The 21,796-nt window shown below is 43.9% G+C and overlaps 1 pseudogene; it reads right to left on the bottom strand.

Moving 5' to 3' along the window:
- Nucleotides 1-12,528: 12,528 nt before the first annotated feature.
- LOC110295748 lies at nt 12,529-12,981 on the bottom strand (annotated as a pseudogene).
- Between the last annotated feature and the right edge of the window lie 8,815 nt (nt 12,982-21,796).

Consider the following 21,796-nt stretch of genomic DNA (forward strand, 5'->3'; position numbering starts at 1 on the left):
TCTCAGGGAACCAGCACAGTGACTTCATTAAACTTTCATCAGAGACAGGATTTGTGCAGCAATTTGTATCAATGACAGCTGCCAGACAGGGAAGTAAATGCCCTTTAAACCAGTGTTTCCAAGTCCGATCTCCATGTAAAGGTTCCCTACACCCACCCAGACAAGCTGGCTGGACATCAAGTGTAGGCAGGGTGTGCTTGAATCTGGACTCCTGGGAATGTCTAAGCCGTGGAGTCCCAGGGCAGTGTTGGAACTCCTGCTGCTGAGGGGGATGTGAAAGGGAGGGGTGTGCCATTGTAAGGGAATCTAGTGTTTATGGGATCCAAGCAGAAACGTGGCCTCCTTTGTCCTCCTGAGCTGATAAAGTGTGGGACTGTCTGGTTTGGTTGTGTGGACATTGTTTTCACCAAGCCACACCTTGTTGCCCATCAGCTCACTACGCTCTGGGTGACATGCCTCTTGGCTTCTAGATGGCTGCAAGGGGGCAATAAACCAATGCTGTGCCTTTTGTTTAAGTTTTAATAAGGCCATTATTGGGAGGCTTAAAGGCCAGGTGGTTGTGTAAGATTTTCTCCAGTCTCTGAGGTGGGACTACAAACATCTCAGATGTTAGAAATGGGAGGAAAAGATTACCAGGGCAGAAAGGAAGACTTCCTCTTTCTCGAGGAAGGCTGATAGATAAGCAGCCTCTGGACATGGACTCTCTCTGCCTTGTGGTTCCAGTGTGAAGTAAGGACTTCCAGCTGGGAGCCCCAAGGTAGCTCACCTCATAGGTGAAAACAGAAGCTAAGGAAAGGGGCCCCTGAGCGTCTGTAACTGGGAAGCCAGTTTGGCCCACTCCACTATGCTTCCTGTTCGTCTTCCTGTGTCTTCCTGCACTCCACCCAAGCTGTGTCTCAATGGGCTCCCTTCAGCCTTGTCCTAGGGAAAGCAGCATCCATTTGTGGATCTAATACTAGAAGGAGGATTGATATCCTAAATATGCAAACAACGCTACCCTGTGCAGGCCCATGCACCATGCCTAGATCTTAATGTGGTTTCTGGGAATCAGAACCTGGCTCTTCGTGATTGCCTTTCAGGTATTTTACCGACTGAGCCATCACCCCAGCCCTTAGTTAACTTTGTCAGGAACCTATAAAACTACTTCCCCACCAATGATGGCATGTTTAGCCTTTTCATTTAGACAATAATAGATATGAGGTGGTATTACTTTGTGGTTTTTAACTTGAATTTCCCTAAGAAGCTAAGTATCTTTTCACATGTTTATTTGCTGTCTTTATTCTTTATGTGATGAAGTGTGTGTTCATGTCTTTTGAAATTGTCATTGTTTCTGGTATTAGCTCCACAGATGTTTCTTCCCTAAAATGACCAGTTTTTTCCCCATTTCCTTTAAAACTACCTTTTAATGGTAGAAGTCTTAATTTGAATGAATTCCAATTATCTGTTTTGCTTTCCTCTTCATGGAATGAACCTTCAGCAGTAACTTATAGGAAGTATTTTATCAGGTCACTATGACTTTCTGTTTTCTACAAGAAGTCACTAAGTTATGGGCGCTCCTGACAGATTAGGAACCAGCAATGGTGTAACCTCCCTGTTTAAAACAGAGGTACAAAAGGTCACCGGCACCTCTGAGCAGCCTGTACTGAGCTAAGGAGACACCTGGTGTCTTCACTTCAAGGAGGNGATAGGTTCCAGCTGAGGACCTGGGGGGCTTTAATAGGAACCACCCTTCACCATCACTTAGCAGTGTGATGTCTTTAAGCATGTGTAAGGGACATGGAATGGCAGAGCCTATAGAATCATAGTGAAAAGAAGGAGAAGATGAAGGATGGGTTGGAGATATGAGGAGTAAAGACTGACCCTCTTCTTTATTCCTGGTGGAAACAGACACCCTCACATGCCTGGAGCATCTCTGTGTCAGCCAGTGTCCTCTTGCCAGCAGAGGCCATGATAGTTCCAGAGGGCCCACCAGAGGACAGGATCAAATTCCCTAATTCTTCACTCTCTTAAGCACAAGCACAGGGCACTATAGTCCCCAGCATGGCTCTTCTCTGAGCACTCTTCTTCCTATGACTTAAGTTTATAGAATGATTTCTTTTTAATTTCCTTCTAAAAAGTAATACTGAAAAAAAGATGCAGAAGTGACAAGCAGGCAGGAATGTGATGGCGAATTGGGTACAGACCAGAGAACCACAGAGCCCAGGTTCAAAAGGCTACTGAGATCAGTTCTGACTCACCACATGCCACACAAACCAGTAGGCACTTCTAGGCCTTGATTTCTTCATCCCTGAGATTGGATTATGAAAGCATCTCTTCCCAGGATGCTGTGATGAAGCTTAGATATTCAGGAATAAAATAGGTGTGGTTACTTGTACCAGACTTTATGAATCTGTCCCCAGGCAATTTTTTTTCCATTGCTGACCTTCGCCACTAACCTTCAGAAATTGACATCAAGAAAAGATGGCAGTGACTACATTCTGTGATCTCCTCTCCTTAAGCATGAAGACAAGCTCAGAATTGACTCTGAAGTCCTCTAAACACATAACACTTCTGGCAGAACATTCCCACTCACAAAATCACCAACTAATTATACTAAACAAGGTTCATTCTGAGCCAGAAGAGTAATTGCTTAGATGTCCCTTAGCAAGGTAGACCAGATGGCTTGTTTTCTCTGCCTGCATCCACAAAACAGATAGAATACTGAAAGAAGTGTGTGCTGTCACACAAAAGGGAAGAAGAGGAAGAAGAGGTAGAATAGGCAGAAGAGGAAGAGGCAGAAGGGAAAGAAGAGGAAGAAGAGGAATGAGGTTCTCAGGGCCAGGTACTGCATCTTTCTCTATATAGGCCTGTGGCTTCATTCTGCAAGTGGCTTTTCACTATGGCACTGAAAATGGAGATTACCACAGTCCTAGAGTACCACATCATCAGTAGGTCACCATGACAAGCAGTACAAGGGAGCCGGAGCTAGCCTCCACCAAACAGCAGCAAAGCAGCACTCCATCCTCTAAGGAACATGCAAGGATTCTTGCCCCATTCATGGGAGACTAGAATCTCTCTGTCTCTTCTCCATCTATTGCTGGCAGTCAAATGTCCCTCTGTTTCTACAGCTGCTGTCCAAAGGTTTCTGCTCACAAGCCTCTCTAGTATAGTGCTTATAATGCAATGCTCTCTAGCTGTGCATATACATGTCTCACCTGTAAAATCAGGGAAAAAGAGAGGTTGCAGAAGGTCACTGCACTAAAAACTTGAAGGCATAGATCAGACCTGTACTTTCTTCATTTACAGCAAAACCATATAAAAAAGTCTTTGCTAACCTTCAGTGGTCACCACGTTCATATTTATGGGTTGGAGGTGACTTTGATGTGACAATCAAGAAATTATTCAGGTCATGGAAGGTTGGGTAGAGAATGTCAATTGGAAGGCCAGAGAACCAGGCCACAAACAGAATTGGTTGGAGTCCTTACAAAATTATGAATGCTCAGTTATGTTCGTCTCAATGTCATAAGTAGTTAGGATACAGTTCTTTGTATCGGGCATGTATAATTTTACAGTATCCTTTCTGTCTGGGGGAGGTATTTATTAGTCCAGCCAGCCAGGGCAGCCTAGCAACAATGGTGTGAGTCCATCCAGGCTCTCCTAGCTCCTGATCCAGCTCCCGTTCTAGTTGTGCCTATAGAGTTCTGGGATGTAGATTGGGCCACAGAGATGTTTCATGATGTCTGATTTACAACACCACTGATTTGTGGTATTGAGGTAAGTGATCAGTGAGGTTTCCAATAGTCCATTGCACACATCTGGAAGAAAATGCACACAATCAGATGGGTGATAGAGGAGGTAGCTTGGAAAAGGTGTCCAGATGTTGTTAAAAATCTTTCACAGCCCTGAGAATATTAACTTCGGCTCTTCCTTCAAGAACACACACACACAAACAAGAGGTAGGATATCAAGACTATGCAACATGCATGTGGACTTCAGAGGACAGTAATAAAGGTGGTATGCAGGAGCATTTAATAAATAAAAGTAGAAAGCAGTTAATAAATAAAAGGCATGCCAAGGGTAGTTTGATGCACACAAAGTCCAGTTTATGAATTTGGCCTCAGTCTTAGCAATAGTAGACAGTGGTGAGCTCATCCCTGGGCCTGACATAAATCTTTAATACATCCTATTATTCTATGTGTAGCTATGATTTTAAAAGAAAGATGGCCAATGCCATTATTCAGTGGCTAATATTATCGCAGTGGGTCACTCTGTTTCCTTCCTGTAGTAGTAAGAATCTATACTTTTATGGTGTGGACTCTGGCAGCCCCAGTGAGCTAACCCTAGGCCACATTCGCTGCTAGCTAATAGCAACCATAGTGCAACTCATGACTCAGCTTCCTGAGCACCTGGTGTCCAGTCTGATCCTTCCAAGGGGTGCCCTGAAGAAAACGGTTCATGAGGCCATCCTGCCTCTCTCACCTGAGAGCAGATCCTTAAGTCTACAAATCACATCTGTCCTGGGCATTCAGGAAACAGCTCTGCACTGGCTTAGTCGGCCTTGTGTTCCCATCCTTACCATAATTGTTAGACTGGCCTTCTTATAATGGCTACAGAAGGCTGGTTGCATTCTGCAACTGGAGAAAAAAAAGTAGCCTTTTCCAGCTTGTACCAGATCAGTCCTTGCTAAGAATTCTATCAGAAGCTAAGTAGAAGGACACAAGTAAACTCTCTTTACTCAAAGCTCCAACCTAATGAACCCAAGAGACAAAACAAAAAAAGTGCAGAAGATAACATGGAAGCAGAGCTTGAAGGGTCAGACAAATCCTCAAAGGCCTAGAAACTGGTTTCCAAAGAATACCTGTTCTGTTACAAATAGCTAAAGGCATTTCTGTGTGACTGAAAGTTTTATCTCATGCTCTTTGAGTAAGATTAATATCAGACAGATCCGTCTTATAGCACTGAATGGGCTTGATTGATACAGATGTGACTGTCCCGGACGTGACAGCACAAGAGCGACTGTGTACAAGGCACTGGAAATGTTCACTTATGAAATGAAACGTCTTTGGTTCAAAATATATGGTGCTATATAGTTCAAAATTATCTGAAAGAGAAAACCCAGAAATAAGATGTCAACAGCTTCATTTTCGTAGCCTATATTGATGACTGTGAAAAACTTTTGGCATCAATAAAACGTGAGTGATTGCCTTTCCCAATTGTCCAAAATGAGAAGCAGACCCAAGGAGGCATGTTTCTGCCAAGGGAGATTTCTCTTAATTATCCCTGAACCTCATTTGCTGCAGGGTTTAGCAAACAGCCAACTCCTCTGCTCTCTCTAACATGACCCTATGTGCATGCTCACTTGCATGTGGTCATACACCTGCACACATGTACCCAAATTCACATCCATGAAGGTGACTTGGAAACATGACAAGCAGACTCACTAAGTAAAACAATGGGCAACAGCACAGGACAGATGACAAGCCTTGGCCAAGGTCTGTATCACATGGGACCACGTTTGCTAAGAGGTCCTCAGCCTCTGTGGATAAATGAGGGTTTGGATTACTCAAAGTGACTGGCCTTTTTAAAACCACACAGAATTCTTCTTTTTTGCAATAAAACCTCAAGACTCTAAAGGCTCGAAGTAAAAAGCTGTGTCCCTTAGGACTAAACCAGAGAGGAAAAGAAGCCTCGGCCAAGAGCATTGTTTCCAGCTTACATAGGATCACCTCCCTGTCTGCATACCCGTTGTGATTTGTAAAGGAGGTTAAGGGTCTGGGTTAACCACCAAGATTAGAAGTTTGAGTGGAGGAGAGAGCTGCCTGGAATTGCATCTGAATGGGCCTGGAGGGAGCATGTGCATTCTTTATGGGCCGCAGCAAAGCTGCTGTCTCCTTGGTGACTAAACCCAAGAACCCAGAGATAAACTTCCGAAGGGCAATATTTTTTAAGGGCACAAGGTGAAAGAAACAAATGGTACTTTATCTCCCAAAGGTCTTGGAGATTATTAGATTACCATTTCAAGGCAGAAACATTCTGATTTGATCCAGTGCTTGGAATCAAGAGGAGAAGGCTGAACCAAAAGCAAATCTGTTGAGTTCAGAGACAGGGAAGGATTTCTCTTCTCACAACTTTACTGTTTTCTCCTTCTGTTGATTCATTGCATCTGCAAACCCAAATACTTTTCCCATGTGACCGCTGTTTTCCTTTTACCTTCCCAAGTTTCCCTATTGGGATTGACTCTTGGTCAAACATGTTTGCATGAAGCCCATCTTGGCGAGGTCAATATAGGGACAACTGAATACTTTGACCCAGGCCCCCTACTCACGTCTTTCCCCTCTCCTTGCTGCAGTGTTTAGAAGACATGGGACCTAGGCAAGGTTCTCCCACTTTCTAAACCACCCATCCAAGTTCAATGACAGCCTAGGTTGACGTTATTATCCAAGTAGACATCACCGCAACCACCACAGCAGTCTTCTTCACTTCCCTGTGTAGACGGTGCTTTAAGGGGCTCATTTCAGCAAATGTCACCTGCCCCACAGGCACCAACAGCATCCCAGCTCTGTCACAAGTCTATCAAGGATGCTTCAAGGCACTTTCCTAATAAGCAGAAATTTGAAACAGCCGGCTATACTTTTGTTTAAAATATGAGTAATTTTTAAAGACAGCTATTGTATTCTCACATTCACTTTCCTTCCTCGGTTTCCTGTGCATACAGTTGGCATTTGTGCACTGAAAGTGAACCACAATGCAGAATGTGCATGACGTCATCCCTGGAGGACCTCACGAAGGGGAATTCCAAGTCAGATGCTATGCCTCTGAGAAGACCCATGACCCAAGCCACTGTCCAGCCTGCTAGCCAGCTCACCTCCTCCCTGTCCTAGTGAACACAGGTATATATCTGGATAAGAGGGGGGGATACTGAAGGGAGGGGGGATACTTCAAGAGAGGCAGGCAGCCACAGAAGGCTCTGCTAGCCAGTGGGCTTTCAAATACTGGCATAAGTTGTTCTGGATTGCCTGAGATGACATGACTTTTATATTTCTTGTCTAGATTTTGAAATATAATATATACAAGATTTGAAATAGTTTTTCATAAAATCATACCTGGAATGAAAAAGATACTAATGTGTATAAAGAAACATATTCTGGGGATGAACATTGCTCAGTGGCACAGTACTTGCCTAGTATATGCAGACAGCTGGGTTCCACTCTCAGTATACACACACACATGCATATACACACAGGTGTGTATACACACACAAGCACACATGCACCATCTGTGCACATACAAGTACATGCATACACACATGTATATGTTCGCGCGCGCGCACACACACACACACACACACACACAAAGAGAAGTATTCAGTTTACAAATTTGGATTGTAGAACAGAATGGAGACTCATTTATCTTTTCATACATTTCCCACTTCATTTTAAGACAAGTTCTTCATCTCTTTTTCTGCCACCTACCCAGTATCCCTTTTCTTCCTCTCAGTAATTTCTTATTCTCAGTCCATCCTATGAAGACCTGTAATACTAACATCTACCAGTCCTGGAAAGAGAAGAGAAAACCCAGAGCCTGGGAACCACAATGCAGAGAAAATAGCACCCAGAGGCATCCTGGGCTCACTCAGGCAGTGGGATGGATAGAGCTTTTCCAGGAAAGCACATACATTGGCTCATTTGGGGAAGAAAGGACAGGACAGATGACAAGCCTTGGCCAAGGTCTGTATCACATGGGACCATGTTTGCTAAGAGGTCCTCAGCCTCTGTGGATAAATGATGTCAGGTGTGGATGTGGCACCAGGGGCCTTATTTGGGTCATGTCATGCCCATTCCCTGAGAAGCAAAACTCATCTTCTCAGCCTGGTATTCCTTGTGGATATCTGTGCTGTCCTTTCCTTGACAGCCAAGATAGGAGAGGACATAGCTATGGCTCCTAGAGACTACCCTCCACTCAAAAGGAATGTGAAGAGATGTGATCCTTTGGAGCCAACTGACTTGATCTCTTTACCCAGCTGGCTCCCAGTATTAGGAAGTCCCCCACTATAAATGGAGGCAGTGCTAGGTTCTAGATGTGGAGTGCAAATGCCCAAATGCCAGGAACACATACATGCTCTTCCAATGTGTGGAGAGCTTTTTGGGCTACTTGGCAGGAATCTGACATTGGACCCGGACAGGGAAGTGGGCTTCAGGCAGGAATTTGACTTTGGGCCATGACAAGGAAGTAAACTCAAGCAGGAATCTGATTTTAGGCTAGAACAAAGAAGTAGGCTTCAGGCAAGAATATGACTTTGGGCTAGGAGAGGGAAGTAGGCTCAGATATCTTGGTTATCCTGATAAGCCCTTAGAAACAGTGATAACGGGACTTTGTTTATTGCCTTGCTTGTTCCTCAACCTAGAACTGACCTTATTACTTGCATGTAATTAGAATGGTATAAAAGCAGATTGGGAAAAAAATAAACCTGCCTTCAGCCTCAGAACTGGCTGGGGTCATGCTACCATGTTGTCTAACTGTCTTTTTTCTTTTTAATCCTCAATCCTGCCCTGGAGAACCTGTTGACTGACTGAGCTGGCTTGGTCACCAAAGGAAGACAAGAGGTATTGCTGAGAGCTTTTCTTGCAAATAAAGACAAAAATCACAAATGCTGATGAGACAGGATGGGGCACACAGGCCCCAGAAGCCAGTTTCAGTGTTTTATAAAAATGACAAAGGAGCTGGTCCTCCTAGAGAGGCCTGGGTGGGGTCCAGAGAATCCAGCTGCACAGTGACAATCTCAGGGCTTAACTGTGACGCAGAAGAAAAAGCCATGGCCACCTGAATGAGGGACAAGAGCTAAGTTCAGAAAAAGCTGGACCTGGGAAGCCCAAAGGCAGGGAGAGTCTTCCACTGGTTATTGATTTTTTTTTCTCGTCATAGACACCATATAAGTACCAAAGAATCCTTCACCAGGGGTAGAAAATAAAAACCAAAATGTTGATATTACCCGATGGAGTCTATTGGTACTACAGGAGGGAGACAATGGGGAAAAGGTGATTTTTCACCATAAAAGAAAGGACAGAGGAATATGGAGGAATTCTAACACAGAGACTGTTTGAGTGGGGACATCCAGAGAGAGCTTCCAGCTAAGAATAGCAGCAGGGGTGTGTGAGATTAGAATAAGAAAGGCAAACACAATCTTGGCAAAGGAAACTATTGTTAAAAACAAAACGAGCGCACCGAAGTGAGTAATGCAGACCTGAAGAAAAGTTACAAAAATGAGACAGGGTGGATGGAGAGGCCAGGATGCACTGGACAGAGAGACCAATGAGGGCCACACAGGATGTACTGAGAAATGTGTGTGTGTCATGGAAAGAATAGTGTCCTGAATGGGCTCACATTCCAGGAGAGTCCCAAAGGGAACCACTATGTGCATATTTACTTTACATATTTTAAATTTACTTTCTATTTTGTAATATTCTTGTGTTTTTTCTAATGTTCAAAAGCATCATAAATTTGATACTCTAAAACAATATAGCATATCTCTCAAGAATTTCAGGTGACCTGAAACCCAAACGGTGCTTCTCAGGGGTATATGTAATTCTAACACCTGAGCATCTCCAAAGCATCAGACATGACATGACTTTAGAAAACAGAAACAGCACTTAGATGGTGAGATATGGAGCCAATGAATGGTGGGCAGTGCAAAGGTTGTCTAAGGGGAGGTTCTGTCAGGTCTTAGAGACTGGTGGAAAGTGGGGGCGAGGAAGAGGGGGAGATAAGAGATAGGGGGAATAAGCTTTGGTGGCCTTCAATGAGAAAGGACTGTAGGGGAATCCAAGCAAACCAAGGCAGAAGTAGCCTAAGGAAGTACTTGATTTGTGTCCGAAGATGTGAGGCTCATGTTGCCTATGGGCCATCAGACAAGAGACACTAAGGAAGGCAATAGCCCATTGTCCAGGGAGGTCTGTACTAAAGGTAGTATTTGGGAGTTACTATCTGTGCAAGACCAAGTTGAAAGTTTAACTAGATGTTTCCCTTCTCCCAAAAAGTTCACAGTCTGGCTAAGAAGCAATGATCTCACCTCATGGTGACACCAGGGAGAGAATGGTCCATGGTGGCAGAGACAAACTCAACACCAATTTGCCTAGAGTGAAGATGTTTATGGAAAGTCATAGAACACAAGGGAAGCGAGGGCAGCTTGTGATAAACCAAAATGTTTGGAAGACAGTTTTATAAGCAGGGCCAGCACAGGCTAAGGACTCAGTAGAGTCCTGTGAAACTTAGCTGGACCAAGCATTTCCCTGATGCTCTGGCAACATTCAGTGAACCAGAGTCAGATGTGTGGAGGCAAAAGAAAGGCATTAAGGGCTGTGCTAGGAGGCGGGGGCACTACAAACACTTGATCATTGTAAAGTAGGCACCTATACCAACATGCTGCATCAACAGCTGCTACCTAAGACCAGGAAACCAGCAATCAGAGGAGGAAGAACCTGCAGGGGCTACAGACTACGGCAGCCTGTAGTAGAAGAGAAATGTGAGGTGCAGATGGTGGCTGGATAGTTGTGTGTAATGTCAATAAACAAAGGCAAGATGGTTTCTTCTACAACGGAACTGCGCCTTAGATTTGCTTTCATGGGACCAATGAAGAAAGTAGGGGAATTCGGAGCAGAGACCTCATGGGTTGGGGCATCTGGGTCACTGAGAAGACCCCTGGCTCTAATTTCCCATTCATAAACTTGGCATGTCTCGGTCTTTGCACCAGTCACTCTCGATAATGATAGGGCCATTTGTCTTACTTTTCCATAGCAGTAAACCTAGGCTGGAATGTAAGCTATAAAAGAAAATAAATAGTTTCCCATTAGCCCAAAATGTGAATGGAGAACAAAAAGCAGCAAAGGCTCAGCAGACTCCTGTCCTGCTGATTAAGGCTCAGGAGAAGCTAAGTTACCTTGGGCAATAGACTTTCAGAGCTAGCAGAGTGGGGACCACCCACATGCTCCCTCGTCGAGTCAGCATCCCAGGAAAGGCCAGAGCACTGTCCTTCCTTAGTGCCCATCTGTGGATGAGCAACCCAGCACTCGGACACAGCCAGAGCCAATGGTTCATCATGTTCACCTCTTGCACATCAGCTTCTTGTCAAAACTTAAGCCTGGGAAATGGATATCACCCCAAATGCAAACAGAGACTCTGATGGTCATGGGAACTTCAGGTCACCCCTGGCAGAATCTAACAACTTTGTATGTTACTGGCCTTCGTGGCTTTCTTTAGGTGAAGCTGAATGTCCCCACCTAGGTTTTTGGCCCTGTGATGGTATGTATAAGCTCGGCCCAGGGACTGGCACTAGGAGAAGGTGTGGCCTTGTTGGAGTAGGTATGTCACTGTGGGTGTAGGCTATAAAACCCTCATCCTAGCTGTCTGGAAGTCATTCTTCTCCTAGCAGCCTTCAGATGAAGATGTAGAACTCTCAGCTCCTCCTGCAGCATGCTTGCCTAGGTACTGCCGTGTTCCCACCTTCATGAAAATGGACAGAACCTCTGAACCTGGAAGCCAGCCCCAGTGAAATGTTCTCCTTATAAGAGTTGCTTTGGCCCTGGTCTCTGCTCACAGCAGTAAAACCCTAACTAAGACAGCCCCTTAACCCACTTGGAAGGAGAAAGAACCAGTGCAAACCTGTACGTAGCTCCTCCTGGAACTATGTTCTTAGCAGTGCCCTTATGTTGCCAATGCAATGAACTTGAATGGACTTCCCCAGTAAGGGAGATGAAGCTAGAAGACTGGTAGTTAGAGACCCCAGATCCCAGCAACACATACTGAGTGTTTCCCTCTCAATATGTGGAGCCCTCTGTCCCAGGATTTGGGAATTTGATGAGTGGGATATCCCTTCTGATCTCAGGAAGCATGGATGTCCTGCTTGGAGAGGAGGAGGCAGTTTAGTGTTGTGCTCCTTGGACTTGGCTTCCAGTGAGTCTGATCCCTACCCTTGTCACTTTCCCAGTGTTCTGCCCCAGTCACTCCTTCAGATCCGGAAACAACCTAAATGACAAGGTCACAGGGCCTCTTCTTCAGTGGAAATGGTCTCTAGGGCACCCGAAACTCAGCACATTCACTCCATTTTAAAAACTGTCTGAAATCACAGCTTGAACCTCAACGAGATCAGCGTTCTCAGAATTGGGAAACCTGACCTTAACCTCTGCCCTTTTTTTTTTTTTTTTTTTTTTTGCCATGCAGTAACATTCCCCTTTAATAGCCTCATGGGACCTCCAGTGGTGGTGGAGTGGGTTGCTTGGGCCTAGCGACCCAGGCCCATTGCCCACTTACCCGGCAGTCAAGAATGAGAGGGTTGGGCAGCACTGGGGATGGAGGGTGGGATGGGGGAGGAGTAGGGCTAATGAAGCCAATTCATTTCCCATCCCTGCGCAGGGGATGGGGGATGGCAGCACCTACCATAATCACATGGTGGTCAAAAATAAATAAATAAATAAATAAATAAATAAATAAATAAATAAATAAATAAATAAATAAATAAACAAATAAATAAACAAACAAACCAGGCAGGGGTCAAGGCTATCCCATACATCCTACCCCAGCAGCCTCCTTGTTCAGTGGAACCTTGTTCAGGGGTTGGGCTCCAAGAAGAGATGGTGCAGGCCATGAATTATGGAGTTTATCTTAAGGACTGGCTTCCGGTCCTCTCTGAGGACATTGAGGCAGATGTTGCCCTCGAGGTCAAGATTGGGATGATAAACCATTGTTTCACACATCACCTTAGGAGAGTCGTGTGGGTAATCCTTTCCCACCTAAAGCTGAATATAAACTTGTCACTCTTGTAGAAGCCTTCATCAGGACAGATCACCAGCTTGAAGGTGAGGAGGTCGTATGGGTCTGAGAAGCTGATGTCAGACCCAGGTTCAGTTCCTTGATGTCCTTCTGAAGCCGGAGCTGCACCTTCTTGCTGCTGCCCTTGGTGCCACCAGCCGACTCCTCCTCCTGCTGCTTCATGGAGAACAGCTTGATCATCCTGCTGCCCTGGGCCCAGGACCCCAACCACCCAGCCTTAATTTGCTCTGAACTCCGTGCATGTCTCTCTCTCTCTCTTTTGTCACCAATTATAGAGCCTGGGATTGTTCCTTTGCTTCTTCAATAGTTAAGCCCCCCCCCCCCCGCTTTGTGTTCATTTCGGCTTTGTGTTCACTCAGGTGCATCCAAGATGACATTACAGAAATACTGATGCCGGGTGTGAAAGAGATGGCCCCTTGGTTAAGAGTGATCACGGCTCTTCAGAAGACCTCAGCTTGGTTCCCAAACCCACCTGCCACACACACACACACACACACACGCACACACACGTGCACACACACACACAAATAAACCTTTTTTAAAAAACCAAAAATTAAATTTCCCTTCACCTCCAAACTTCCTAGGAACGGGGACTTTGTTTCGTGGTGTCTTACATGGCATGTAAGTCTACTCATACTGGTCTGTTACTGCTCTTCATAGCTCTCTTTGCTAATAAGCTCCTGGCAGTATTTTCACAAAAATCCTCCTTTTTATGAAGATAGTCCTCATGGCTGTGTCTGGAGAGGGAGGGGATACATCTGGGCAGCAGCAGGGATGGTGACATTTGTGCCTGCTTTTACTTGGCCCGTTTTCTGCGTTGTTCTGTGTTCAGTCTTTTATGTTGATTATAATTGAATTCTATTTATTAACTTAACCTGAATGATTTAATACATGAATGAGTGTAATTTGTATTTTTGTTCTTAATTCTATTACCTGGGTGCATGCTCTTTGGTATGCTTTTTTATTGCCTTTCGTCTTTCCTTAGGAACACTGCCTTTGCTTTCATTTTCTCCCATGCTTTGGAAGCATATATCCGGTTTCAAATTAACTGCCGCTTCCCTTTATGGTTTTCCAAAGCCTACATTCTTCTTTGTTTTTTTTTCCTTCTAATTGCCAAAATCAAGAACATTTAATCACTTTATATTCTCCTGTTAAAGAGGAATTTTCACGTGGGTATGCCAGCGTGATGGTTCATCTCTTTGCTTATGTTTGTGTTATTTTTACAAAGTTATGGTTTAAATACCATTGTGCCATCTAATTTAATATATTCTTAATTTTTAAGCAAACTTGATTCTTAATTAAAAATCCATGATCCAGCTCTGTGTGTGTAATGAGCAAAATTTAAAGTGTGGTTCTCCACCAACCTACCCACAAAACTTTCAATCTCTCTAAAAGAAATGCAGAGACAAAGATGCAGCAGAGACGGAAGGAATGGCCAAGCAATAACTGGCCTAACTTGTGACCCATTCCATGGGCCAACACGCTAATCCCTGACACTATTAATGATACTCTGCTATGCTTACAAGGAAGGAGCCTGGCATAACTGTCCTCTGAGAGGCTCCACCCAGCAGCCGACTGAAACAGATACAGAGACCCACTGCCAAATATTAGATGGAGGTTGGGACTCTTAGGGAAGAACTGGGGGAAGGATTGAAGGCCCTGAAGGTGATAGGAGTTTCACAGGAAGACCAACAGAGTCAACTAACCTGGACCTTTAGGAGTTCTCAGAGACAAAGCCACATACCAAAGAGCATACACGGGTGGACAGAGGCACTTATGTAGCAGACGTGCAGCTCAGTCTCCATGTGGGTCCCCCAACAACTGGAGTAGAGCTCTCCCTAAAGCTGTTGCCTGTCTGTGGAATCTGTTCCCCAACAGGCCTACCTTGTCTCGCCTCAGGGGAGAGGATGTGCCTAACCCTGCCGAGAAGTATGGTCCTCGTGTGCCATGGTTTCTTCACATATAAAAGCTTGACTTTGAGTAATTCTATCATACATTCTCCAAGGGACAAGGACTTTAGGTCATCTAGTCTGCCTCTTGTGAATGAACGAAATGTCTTTCCCTAGAAAAGTTCACAAGCCCCAGAATTCTCTTTATTCTTTTTAAAATGAATATCTTTGTTTTAAATTTGATTCCATGTATGTATATGTGTATATACATGTGCATGTGTCCATGTACAATGTGTGTGTGTTTGTGGGGATGTGTGCATGTGTGTGGGGTAGGGGTGGCAGGGGGTTATGTTCATATGTCTGTTGGTGTTAGCAGAGGCTTGAAAAGAGCATCAGCTCTCCTGGAGCTAGAGTTATAGGAGAATGGGGAGGTGTAAACTGTCCAGTGTCGGGGCTGGGACCTGAACTCAGGACCTTAGCAAGAATTGCAAGTACTCTTAACTGCTGAGCCAGCAATTTACTTTTTTTTTTTTTTTTAACTTTTTGAGACAGGACATCAGTGTGTAATCCTGATTGGCTTTGAACTAGCAACTCTTCCTGCTTCTGTTCCTGAAAGCTCAGATTATGGGTATATGTCACCACACACAGCCCAATTCATTTAAAAGTTCATATTTTCTTCCCAGTAAAGCTTTCTTCCCTGCTGTGACTTTTTTCTATGCATTTCTCTTAGCTGTATTTTATATCGTGCCTGTTGGTCGTACGTTGGCCTTTCCACTCTTGATATCCATTACATTTCCTCCCATTTTCTTCTTTGTATATTCATTCTACTTCCTTAGCCTGGGTTTTCAACTCTGAGTCACTGGTGCTTCTATTGCCAGGTCTCCTCGGAACTGTTTATAGTATAGTATATAACTGCCTATAGTATATAACTGTTTATTATACTATATTATAATGATAATTGTAATATATATAACTACATAAATGTAATAGGTTACATTTGTTATTAATTGTGTAAATGTTAATTATATAAATGTTACATTTATTCTGTAACAGAGGCCTTAGCGTTCCCACATTTCTTCTAATTACCACCCAGTCATTTAGAAATTCTCAGCCTGCCTCAGCCTCTTCCGTGTAGTCATCTCTGATTCATAGACTTTATGATTCTCATATTTTATTCTGAACATAGAACTTGTACTTGACAATGTTTTTTTGTTTTTTTTTTTTTCGTTGTAGGTGATACATCATTCCCCCATTGTCTTGAGATAAGTGCTTCTTGTAGTCAGTCCCAGGACCTTCTCATTGTCTCACCAAAGTCACCAGAGAACGAGAAAGAAGGTCTCAGTCTCTCCTCACTGTTCTTTAAGACCATAATAGAGCCAAGGACACTAACAGACCATAATAGACACTAACAGACCATAATAGAGCCAAGGACACTAACAGCTAGGAACGGAGCATCTGCTTCTGTCCCCTGAAGACTGAAGCATGGGCCGCCTTCTATGCGGTCCCTAGCAGAGGCTCTCCTCACAGGGCTCTCATTTGCTCCTGTTACTGAGTTGATCGGGACAGGTCCTCATCCTGTATCACCCAATGAGCTGAATATAAAGAGAACAGTGTGTTCCTGGGCAGGCTGACAGTCACCGCTCTTCTCGTCTTCTGCGCTAGAGACCCTTCACACACAATGTCAGTCCCAGCGAGAGAAAGCTACGGCTTCTGCTCGCTTCCAATGCCTTTCCCATCGAGTGTACTAACTAATGGCACGAACACTTGACCCGTGTAACGGTGTCCTTAGTAATATGTGATAAGAGGGACGTTCCATTGAGTAGCTGGGCAAGGGAGAGAATGTATATTGCCAGGAATACCATGGTTCCTTTTGGGGTTCTTCGTCTCTCTAATACAAGATCCTAGAAACAAATCTGTAAGAAAATGGAAGGACAATTTCATTAGAATTTCAGAGAAAAATCACAGGGCAGACGAACTTTAAATCTCAGCAGTTTCCAGGTGTAGGGAGATGAGAAGGAGAAGAGGATGAAGAAGATGAAGAGAAACAGGAGGAGAAAAGAAGAACAGGAGGAAGAAGGAGAAGAAAAGGAGGAGGAAGAAGAAAAGAAAGCTATATTTTCTGAGTTAGGACCCAAGAAAGCTAGCATGGTCAACAATAGAGGTCAGCAAGGAGCTGCATGGCATGAGTGAGGGTGAATTTCAGAGAAATGGGAATAATAATAACAACAACAATAACAGCAGGGGAGCATGCCTAGGCTTTCAGCAATATTTTATTTTTACTTAAATGGTACCTATGCAATGTGTCTGTGTGTGGACATAATGTCTGTGTGTGCAGTGCTGGAAGGTTCAAGAGAGGGAGTCAGATCCCTAGGAACCAGATTTACAAGCGGTTGTGAGCCGCCCAACATGGGTGCTGGGAACTGAACTCTGGTTCTCTGCAAAAGCAGTTCTCTCTCTCTCTCTCTCTCTCTCTCTCTCTCTCTCTCTCTCTGTTTTGTTTTATTGTTTGTTTTGTTTTGTTTTGTTTTGTTTTGTTTTTTGTTTTTAGAGACAGGGTTTCTGTAGCCTTGGTTGTCCTGGAACTCACTCTGTAGACCAGGCTGCCCTCGAACTCAGAAATCCGCCTGCCTCTGCCTCCCAAGTGCTGGGGATTAAAGGCGTGCGCCACCACACCCAGCTCAGTACTGTCTCTTAGCCACTGAGCCGTCTCTCTAATCCCATGCTTAGGGTTTTTGGTCAGTATCTAAAAGTAAAAGATGGAAAGAAGAAAAAGTTACTCTTTTCAAAGTGGGCAGGCTTAACTGTGCTGTGTTGAGGGAAGCTCCCTAAAGGTCCATCCCGAGAGGCGGTCCTCTCGGAAGCAGCAGTTAGTCTTACTAAGAAAATAATTGTTCTCCCCAGCCTTTTAGTACAGCTTGAGGTGACTCTGTCTTCCCAGGCAGTGGTATCCTGGCCTGGTAACTGACATCTCAGCTGAATTAATTATGAAAAGATTAATTGCTAATGATATGCAATATTATAATATTTGGAGCAGTTCACAATATCCTGTCTTTTTCCAGCTCCAGAGACCTAAGGAGGGCAATTTGGAGTTTCCTCTCTAGTGTTACCAGGGAAAAGGGGGGGGAGTGTCCAACACTGACCATCAGGAGCAGACCATCCTCAGTGCCCTCTGAGGCTACTAATGCATGTCTGATTGCTTAACATCAGGGAAGACGTGAGTGTCTACAAAGGCAACTCATCTTACTGGGTAGGATAGTCACACATCTGGTGAACCCCTGGCTCCTAAGTTAGGGCAAAGGCAAGAGTCTCTTTTCTCTCCTCCTCAGCCTCATGTTGCTTCGGAGCTTTAGATTAGAGCTACGAATAAATCACTTGTGAAAGGTTCACAGCTGGGACAAATGAGCAAACCCCCTGCCTCCAGCGCTGCAGGCTCTGCACCCTCTATTTCCTGGGAATTCCAGCCGAGGAGATTTATATAAGCCTTGGTAGCAAGTTTCATTCACAGCCTGGCGTCTCCTATTGTGCATGCTTCATCTTCTTATATAACGTGTAAACTGCATCAAAGACTTCACTGAGTGATATATGTTACACATGAACAAAACGGTTTCAATTCAACATGGAAGTTTCAGAAAATGAACACCCTAGTCCTTGATAAAGCCAGAAAAGGAGTTCCCAAGACCCTTCACGCTATCTGCTTTCTCAGGGCAGTGCAACGCGTGTTCTGTTAACGTTCTATTCGATGTTTTCATTGGGGTAGATTAGGAATGGCTCTTACTATGATAACCAACACACGAGCTTACCTGAACCTATCTATCTCCTTCCAAGTGGTTGGTTGGTTTGTTTGTTTGCTTGCTTGCTTGTTTGTGGGGTGTGTGTGTGTGTGTGTGTGTGTGTGTGTGTGTGTGTGTGTTGAGGCATTATGGAATATAACAGTCCTGTTACTTCACACATGTAGGACCATTCAGCAAACTTCAGGTAGACACTGTGATTCATGGTACGTGGTACTCACAACACGGTTGATTTATAGAGAGATAGAAAGAGTGTCTGAATGGAAAATGCCGATCGCAGGCCCCAAGTGGATCTCCGAGGGACCGTCTCAGGCATAGTGCCTTGTACAGGGATGTATTTTCATTGCTCCATAAGGAGGACACTACATGTCCATGAGCTCATTCACTGGTGGAGACCTATCTCTGGCCCACATGTCCCATTCCCAAGAAGATGCTGTCAGGTGTGGCAGATTCCTGCTCCACAAAGGCTGACATCAAAGGCAGTCGGCAGTTGCAACACCAGTGTTTGAAAAAGAAAATGCAGAAACCAAAATGGCCTTTCCTAGCTTTCACTTTGGAATTTACCAAAGCCAGACCCAAGAAATGTGATGACATCCTAAAAGCCTGTGATTAATTCATGCTGGTCCCCAAGTCTTGCCCCTCAGTGCCACATGGTGAAGCAGTTACCACCACCTGGTTTTCCTCTCCAGCCAGACAGTACTTCTAAGAATTCCAGTCATCACAGAAGTGGAGATAGGCCTAAGTGTAGTGTGCCTGATATTACCGTTATGCAAATCTCTCTAATCCACACCCCCCAAGGCTCCCTTGCATAAACAACCGTTTGTGCCCATAGATTATTTACACATGTAATTGATGGCCTTCCCCCAGACAAATTGTTCAGTGCAGGGCTTCCAGCTCTGTCTCCTAATGTTTTTACACAAGTAGGAGTCTGAGGTGGCAGGAAATGGCAGCTCCCTGGAGAAGTCATGGTGATAAATGGGGCCGTGTAAGGCTATTTTACATACAGGAAACAATACACATAGAGGAATGAGGCCAATCCTCAGTTTTCATGTTATTTTAAATCAATAACCCTAAATTTCTTTTTCTTTTTCTTTTTTTTTTCTCTCCCCTTTTGGCCAAATCAATATTTTGAAATGTAGATTCTTTTTGTTAAAAAGAACCAAGATTTATGATACTAGTTTATTGAAATCGCTTAAAGTATATATGGGGCTATAATCAAGTATGCGATTCTCTAGTGGAAAGCATAGAAGCTTTGCACAAACCAGAATACTGTAGAACCTTTCTGAGTACCTGGGAAGTAAGGAAGTGCTGATCTGTGCCAGAGGCACAAGAGGGTCTAAAAGGGCAGGCACACTGGCTGGTCTTGTTCGGCGGGAAGGAAATTGGACATTTCTGAGTGGCTCCATATAGCTGTGGGGGCCTGTAAGAGAAGACAGGCTGGAATAGACAAATGTCTGCTAGTGAGTGATCTTGCCTCTCCCAGCTGAACTGGGCCTGGATGCTCAAAGCCTTATAATGTGCTCAGCAGAACAGAGCCTGAACCCCATGCATCTGCCTGCCCCTGGCCTCCTTATGCCATGACAAGACTATCCCTGCCCAAGTCCACAGTAGACTTCAAGTTTCCCCAGAGTGACTCTGTCCCCATGAGTATCACCATTCTTGGAATTTTAAGGCAGAGACAGATCCAGGCTTCTGGAACTGGGCCTCTTGCAGCTGTGCCAATTGTGGGTCATCAGGGAAGAGAAAGGCATTGTTGTATTACAAGTTCCTTGTTATATGCCAACTGGGACAGGGGACATCTGGCCCTGGGCTCATCCTTCTTAATGTAGGAGTATTAATATAATCACTCGATGAGAGCTTTCATCTGAGTACGACTACAGAGTATCCTAATAGTGGTTAGCCACAGGCCTTCGTCATTGACGTTCTGGATGGTTACCTCTGTCAGTATCTTACCTAACATGCTTACCTATGTCAGTAGAGCACAGTGGAGCTGTTTAGTGACTTCCACCCCAAAATCAAGGGAAACCACCTTCAGTAAGAAAGCAGTCTATAGAACATCGACAAACATTCCCTAACCATGAGAAACAAGTATTTAGAAAATAAAATGTTAAACAACAACCATTTATGTTTTTCAAGAGCAATAATAAAAATGTCTAAGAAAAACTAAATTTTAAAAGATAAAAGCTCAAAAAAAAAGATAAAAGTTCTACCTGAGGAGTACAGGAGACCCGTGCATCTTCATCTGTGCTCTTAAGATTTGTTTTTCTAGAAGTATCTCTGAAGTCCACTTGGAGTCGTTAGTATGTAGATTCAGTCAGGACGTGTCATGGGAACAAAAAGACAGTTGAAAGGTCAAGGCATGTTAAATACAAAATGTCTTTTAAAGCTGTAGTAACTAAAGGTTTCCCTTTAAAGTAGGAGTTGACAGTTAAAAACTGTCCAGAACTAAATCCATGTGGGATGCGGTCTACTGTGAAGGCAGAATTTAGACCCAGCACACAAACAGCAGTAAGAGAATACCAAAGAGGTGACAGTGTCACCGTAGGTCTTACTTCTCCTATGTTTGAATAAAGCCCAGGAATCAAAGCTACAAATTGCAAACATATCAGATGAGGAAGGTGAATTAAACACAATCTTTCCTTGAGAATGTGTTTGAAACAGAAACAGAAGGTGGTATGGTACAGCCGCAAGAAAAACAGATGGACAGAATGATACATTTGACAACAAAAAATATAATTAAAAAATGTTTACAGGGCCAATAGAGAAAATGCAAAAGAAGATAAAAAGATACAAAGAAGAAAAATCTTAATACATATAAAACTCTGCAAATCAGTTAAAAAAACCAAAAAGCACAGAACAAAAAGTTCAGAAAAGGCACTGAGAAGTTTACATATATAAAAATGTGAGCTGAAAAAAAAATTTAGAAGCTCACCATCCCTTAATGATCAGGCGTATGCAAATTAAAATAGTATTTAATTACATGCAACTGGAGTCATATGCAGAAACTTAGCTGATGTGATAATATGCTTTTAAATAAATTTCAGTCATTAAGAAGTTCTCAGCTTTCCGATCTTCAGACATGACTTGTGCATGTTCATGAGTTCTAAGTACAATTTTATTGACTCTGGCTTCAGAAACAGTACAAAGGCTAGTTAGTATCTGACAGCTGAAGAGGACCTGGAGGAATTACAGATGGTCCCATAGTGGAAGAGAGCATAGCCACAAAGGCAGATAAATCAGATCTGCATGCCTGCTATGATACGAGGTCTGAGTCTCCCACAACATGCTGCAAGTTCAAGTCTCTGTGTGGCAAAGCAG

This window comes from Mus caroli, chromosome 6, assembly GCF_900094665.2.
Source record: "Mus caroli chromosome 6, CAROLI_EIJ_v1.1, whole genome shotgun sequence".
Lineage (NCBI taxonomy): Eukaryota > Metazoa > Chordata > Mammalia > Rodentia > Muridae > Mus > Mus caroli.